Source organism: Alligator sinensis, unplaced genomic scaffold (assembly GCF_000455745.1).
Source record: "Alligator sinensis unplaced genomic scaffold, ASM45574v1 scaffold76_1, whole genome shotgun sequence".
In the NCBI taxonomy this organism is placed as follows: Eukaryota; Metazoa; Chordata; order Crocodylia; family Alligatoridae; genus Alligator; species Alligator sinensis.
In genome coordinates, this window is record NW_005841865.1 from 3971036 (window position 1) to 3977746 (window position 6711).

General features: G+C 43.6%; 1 protein-coding gene and 1 non-coding gene across 3 annotated transcripts in view; both read right to left on the minus strand.

Annotated features, from left to right (window-relative positions):
• The window catches only part of SULF2 (sulfatase 2), a 201816-nt gene that overhangs the window by 93023 nt on the left and 102082 nt on the right, over positions 1 to 6711 (minus strand). Inside the window, exon 1 of one of the 2 annotated variants that reach the window (XM_025191739.1) lies at positions 6502 to 6628. The exons of the other annotated variant lie outside the window; for it this stretch is intronic. The gene's annotated coding sequence lies outside the window, so the exon portion shown is untranslated. Of the gene's footprint in view, positions 1 to 6501; positions 6629 to 6711 lie in introns of those variants that run through there. 2 annotated transcript variants of the gene reach the window in all.
• Positions 133 to 205, minus strand: TRNAK-CUU. Its single transcript has one exon. It is a non-coding gene; the product is annotated as a tRNA-Lys (tRNA).

The following is a 6711-nucleotide window of genomic DNA, read 5'->3' on the forward strand; positions in this document are numbered from 1 at the left end:
GTGCTGGGTCTAGATGACCCCAGCTAGATGCTTATCTAACCTCCTCTTGAAGACCCCCAGGGTAGGGGAGAGCACCACCTCCCTTGGGAGCCCGTTCCAGACCTTGGCCACTCGAACTGTGAAAAAAGCATGCGCCCAACGTGGGGCTTGAACCCACGACCCTGGGATTAAGAGTCCCATGCTCTACCGACTGAGCTAGCCGGGCACTGGTCTCAGTAACTGAACTCCCACTGATTCCTATGAGAACCCAATTAAATGAATAAACATTTTGGAGCATATCCGAAAATTTCAGTTTTAGTTGGTTACCTTCTCCCCTAAAGGGATTTTCTTTTGCTAATAGAAATCAAAATACCAGTAAGAAACTATACAGAAAATATCGAGTGCTAATTACTTCATCAAATCAAGTGATCAATGAGTCAATTTTTGATTAATTCCCTATGTACTGGCTTTCCCTGGACCGGTGCCAACGAACTCTTGTACTGCAGTAGAAAACGATTAAAAATTACACAAGGGAAACAGCCTGCTTCTTGTAAAGACCTGAAGTGGCTGAGCAGAAAGAACAGTGTATTTTACCCTATAAAGTAAGCTTGATATTCTGTTTATAAAGCAATTTGGAAACTGTTTTTCCTTTGGTAAATTATTTCATAGCAACATTATCAGTTCATCTGTTCCAGAGTCTGTTTCTTGGGTTAAAGCTTTATTAAGAAAGTTCTCAAGCAATGACAAAAATCATTGGTTTGAGAAGTTATACACAATTTTTATACTCATAAAAAGACCCCGCTAAGTTCCCAAATTAAAACAAGACATGTAGCTATACCATCTGCAGTAGTTATTAAGTGCTGATTTCCAACACACATGTACAACACAGACAGGGCCTGAACAAACTCAACCTGAGTATTCATTCCTAGCAAGCCCTTCTAGGGACTTCATTGGTGGATAAAATTAATTTCTGAGGAACTTAATTTTTTTTTTGAAAGATAACTGATTGGCATGAAGGGAAAAGTCTTCCAAAAACTACAGACAGATCTGGTACCTTAGCTGCTGCTTAGAGTTTTGCCAATATTATACTAGAGCAGTGGTGCTCAACTTTTTTGGCCAGCAGGCTGGATGGGCAGGGTCCGATCCCTCTGCAGGCTGGATCTGGCCCATGGACCTAATCTAGCACTCGGAGCAGGCATGGTGGGGCCCAATTCTAGCTGCAGAGAGGGGCAGCCCTGATCCAGCTGTGAGGGCGAAGGGGTCTTAGTCTGGCCCCAACCTGGCCAGGCAGAGGAAAAGAGAATAGGCCTGGCCCCAGAGAGAAGGGGATGTGAGCTGGCCCTGAACCAGCTGCCTCAGCAGAGGGGGCATGGTCAAACTCTGTGGTGAGAATAGGGCACAGCCCAGCCCCAACCTGGCCACGTGGAGGGAAATGGGTATGGCCCAGCTCCAATCTTGTCATTCGGGGGGGTGGGAAGAGTTGTGGTCTGGTTCCTACCTGCCCCATAGGACGTAGTACTTTGGCAATGGGGAAGGGTGGCAGTACTGCCCACCTCTCCCCCACTGCCAAATTTCCTGACCCATGGGGAACCCTGCGGGCTGGATTTCAAGGCTCTGTGGGCCACATTTGGCCTGTGGGCCAGAGGTTGAGCACCCATGCACTAGGGGAAGACTGATCAGTCTTTTTAATTTTTCATTGCTCATACTCAGAATTCTGGTTTGCAGTAATGAACCTGGCAGGGGTCACATCAGGCATCTATACACATGCTCAGGGCTTTAATTAGAGTGGCTCTGAGAGCCGTTCTAATTAAAGTGCCTGCAGTGTCACACGTACTCAGCATCCTGCACCTCAAAACGGTGGTAGGGGCAGTTTAACTAAAGCTTGTTCGACAAGCTTTAGTTAAAGTGCCCCCGCTACCATTCTGAAGTGTGGGAACGTGAAAAACACGTGATACAGAGGCAGATTTGATTAATTGAGTCTGCTCTGTGTGCTAATTAGCACGTGTTGGAGCAGAAGTCTGTCACATATATAGGTGCCCATAAGTCCTAGTACCCAGCTAATCGGGAACATAAATTCGTATTTCAGAGGCAGACCCTGGAAGATTCTGCAGAGAAGAACTTGGGGTTGGGAAGTATTCGGTAGCAAATATCCCCTCCTGAAACTCAAAGTAAGTTCTGGTATTTAGAAATGATCCCATATACACCTAAAACCCAAAGCAGGCAATAGGGGTACCATCATTACATAGCATCATTTAAAAAAATGCATTATTCAGGTTTTCACTTAGTACTATCCAGCTGCCCCCCTGGACAGAATTTTTGGTGACTATTTATCCCTGGTTTTAGAAAATTGGGCCTCACTGTAGTGTCTGATCATACTTCTCACCTCTCCACCCCCTCCACTGGATGCAGGTTTTATGCTTGATAGTGTTTCTTGATTTTTCCTCTTTTGTATCATTAAATCTTCAGGAGTATCCATATGACCTCACTGCAGTAACCTCCTTCCTTCCCCAGTCCATTCCTTCTTTACTGTCTGTTACCCCCAATACTTGTATCAGATCTAATATTAGAAGACAATCTCTTTGAGCAAGGTTATTCTACTCTATTCTATCCTATAACTATAAAGTCTTGAAAGACTTAAAATTATATATTTTTTCAAATGTGCCTATACTGCTATTTTACTCACAAAGTATATTTACAGTTATAAAGCATAATTATATCTTCTCAGAATGAATTGTAAGTTGAAAAGACATCTTCTACTAAGCTTATTATTTTTACCTTAACCTCTCTCCCTTTCATGGATATTGAAGCTATTCTCATGTTATGTCTCTGTTATTGTCAGGATGAGTTCCTTGTAAGTACCCCTTGGAAACAACTCAGAGAATTACGTGCAAAATTCACAGTGATAACTAGGTAAGAACATTTAAAGCAATTTTACAAATAAACTATTTTCTGAAATGTGTGCAATCACAGCAGACAGGCCACTACTAACTCCACACTTTCTGTGAAATCTAATTAACAACTTTAAACAACTTATAAAATGGTCACAGAAGAGTCACTTGTATTCAGAGCAGCCAGCCATAGCATCTAATTCTTACAGATTCTTAGCCAAGTATCACAACTGAGAACTTCTTCCCAATTTTTTGTAAACTTGGTAAAAGAAACAGTTCCCAAGTGGCTATTTAAAATGTCTGTCCCATTCCTGGTTGGAGATGTGGTTTAGATGGTCTCTTAGTGGTGGCCAAAGAAAGATGAAGGGAGTTCACAGTAATGCCCCAACTGTCACATCCTAAGCATTTGGATCTGAGCGCCCAGACATTCTGGTACTCTGGGACAAGAAGCCCCTGCAGGCCACACTTCCACATTACAGATGGAACAGTTTTTAATTTGCACCTTTTTTTTTTTTTTTTTAGGGAAAGCTAAGAAGAATACCTAGTTCCCATATTACCAAGGCAAACTTGGCAAAATTTGGTCCCCAGTGATTTTTATATGCAACTCCAACCAATACCCCAGAAGCTTTTCTTTTAGAAGGGACATCTAGCTAAACTGTGGTTAATCTGTGAGCATCTCCAACACAGGATGGTCCCAGGAAAAGGAAAGTTTGGCTTTCTTCTGTTTTCTGTGGTTCGCTGGCAAGTTTAACAAATCACTCCTCCCCCCTTCATAGGCTGCACTAAATGCAGCTAGATCATTTGCTCTTAGGGTAGTTTGAGGAGCAAGAATACAGTCAAACTCTCTTTTCCTGTGTGGCAAGGCAAAACATTAACACCAGTCACATTTATAAATGTCATAGGGATGTGGCCATCTTTACTGCACTTATTCTAGTAATAAAAACACATGCAGCCAAGTTCTGCTCTCGAGAGGTATCTATGGTAGAGAAACTTTGGAAAAATTTTCCCATTGCCATTGTCAAATCAGCTGCACCGCATTTAACGGGTCTCACTAGTGTCAATCCCAATCAGTGTTTTTAACAAGAATTTTTTGCACAAGTCCTGACACTGTGCTACAAACTAGGGCAGCTAATGGTGGGCTGCAAACACTAGCACTCAACACAGCTCACAATGGCTGGAACTGAACCAATGCCCATGACTATGGTAAATATTTCAGTAGGCCCTAGTATGAAACACTCATAGGACGGATCCAGTCATGTTTCCCCAAGAATGTTTCCCCAGGGACGAACAGTAGCGGCACAATATGTGCCGCTGCTACTTCTCCCCAGGGAATGCCCGGGCACATGCTCTTTGGCATGTGGCACGTTGCACTGGGCAGGGTAGGGAAGGCTGAGGCCAACACCTGGGCTGGCCCCAGCAGTGTTACCTGGGGTCCTGAGGGCCTCCCAGGGCTCCAGCAGCAGGGAGCCTGGCTGGCAGCTGGATCATGGCTCTGGCTAGCCAGGCTCCAGATTTGGGCAGTGCATGTTGCCGCTACCTGCACTGCCCCACTTCTTTCCACTGTGGGTTTTTTTTGACATCAGGGTCTCCTGGTGTCAAACCCCTCCCCCCCATGCTGCAAATCTGCAATGCAGGGAACACCTTCATGTGCAGCGTGTGCGGTATGTGGTGCTACAGATGAGTCTGCAGCACCGCGTGTGCGTGCTTGTCTGGATGTGCCCGTATTGTCCTGATGTAAATCTGTGCAACTCCACAAAGGTCAACAGAACTATGCTGAGGTAAATCCAGAATCTTGCTCACGCTGCTTTAGAAAAGACATTCAACATGGAGCAAGTTAATTCCCTTTTGAAAAAAGAAAATGATATTTCAACTGATGTTGAGTTTTTAATGGAGCTAATTCAATGATGCAGATTTATAAAGTAACTGCATCTTGAATTTGCTTATTTAGTACCTTGTTTTAAAAATACACAAAGTGCAAAACAGTAAAAAAAAAAAAAAAATCACTATGGCAAAATTTACTCATTTAGCAACCATGATAGAATAGGGAAGCAGCATACAAGAAACATAGGGCAACTGCACAGCAAGCAAAAATATGTTATCAAAGAATTGCTCACACCTGTTAACTGTTTTGAATATTTTTTAAGTCAGTGCCAGGTGTGTTATTTAAATGGACTTGTGTGTGCCATTTATCCAATGTTTAGAGTCATGGAAATGCAACATGTTGGATCCATTCCCTAGCAACCAATCCAATTAAGCAAGCATTTTGTTTATCAAGTTGTCAATTAAATGATTTTTACTGCACTTCAGTTCTTCTGACTTTTGGGTCATTAGTGTTTGTCCTGATTTGGATGTAGAAGAAACCTTTCCCACCGATGCTTTCAATCAGCGCTGATTTTTTAACACCGTGTTTTGCGGTTTTTATTGCCTACACATAAAAAAGTTCATTTACACTTGGATTGGAAGGGCTCTTGCTTGCATTCAAATATGTTCAGAGGCAAAAGTCCTTTTGAATTGTGATTTTGCATTGTAATCTACATATCATTCTGTTTTGATTTAATATTTTTTAATCCCCCTCCCTCCAAAAGTCATAAATTTACAAAAGGATACAAAAAAGCCAGATATAGAAACTAGTGCTAACCATGACTGTTAATAACAGTATGCATTTTATATATATGAAGGCTGGATAGATGCAAAAATAGCTTATGTACAAGTGTGTAGTATTTCTCCAGATGCTATTGCTGTTCCAGATATATATATAACACTGAATCACATTTTTAGACAGTGTTTAGAACAATTTTCCTTCTGCTAGTGAGTACAAACAGGGCTTCAACCAGCAAGTGTTTAACAAAGGAAAACCCATCTTCCTTTCTGAAATCTCTCCCTGTACCTGTAACTTTATTTTACATAAAAAACATGCAGTGGCTGATGTTCAGTACAGGTTCTTGAGAGTAAAACACTTCTTATAAAAACACAGCATAAAGCCCGTGAAGTAAATGTCCACTGGAGTGCCAGTGTAAAACTCACAACAAGGCTCTGGAATATGAGCTAGTCCTCCCACAAGTGATTCTCAGGCAGGGTGCTGTGGCTCTCTGGGGTGCCTCGAGATCCTTTTTAAGGGTGCCGCACAAGGTTAACACCATTCGGTGTGCAAACATGCTTCACAAGACAAACCTAGAGTTATCAAATAGGAATCCACAGCACTAAAAACATCCTGACCTGCCGTGGCCTTCCTGAATTCTTTGCAACAGAAAAAAAAAAATGTTCTATTATTTTTCTGCAGTCAAAAAACGAGTGAAAAGTAAGAGCTGGCATTTTCCGAGGGGCACGTCGAACCTAACGAGGGGTCTAGAAAGGTTGAGAACCGCTGTCCTGTCTGGTCCGATTATTGGCTCCTTCACCCAGCGTAATCCAAATAACAAGCAAGTTTTTTTCTGTAACACCTGCACTCCTGTCCCCACAGTCACCTAGCAGAGAGGGTGGTTATTGCTCCACTTCACACCGCCCATCCCCAGGCTGGTTTTAGAGAGGTAACTCGGATCTACTGCGGGCGAGGGAACACCAGAAAGAAACACTACTACTAACAATCACAAGCCAATGAAGCAAGAGACACGCCAGGCACCTAGGCAGGACTCACCGCAGCAGACTTGCTGCGAGACGAAGCGGCCAGTCCCGCCTCCGGGACTCCGGAGTTTGTGCTGCTGCTGCCCACAGACAGGGAGGGGAAAGAAGGGGCAGGGTGGGTTGTGTGCACGGGTGTGCGCGTGTCTGTGTGCGTTTCCACCCCGACACGCACGGCAAAGCAGCGAAGGAGCCGCGAAGCGCCGAGGCATCGCCCGCCTGCGGC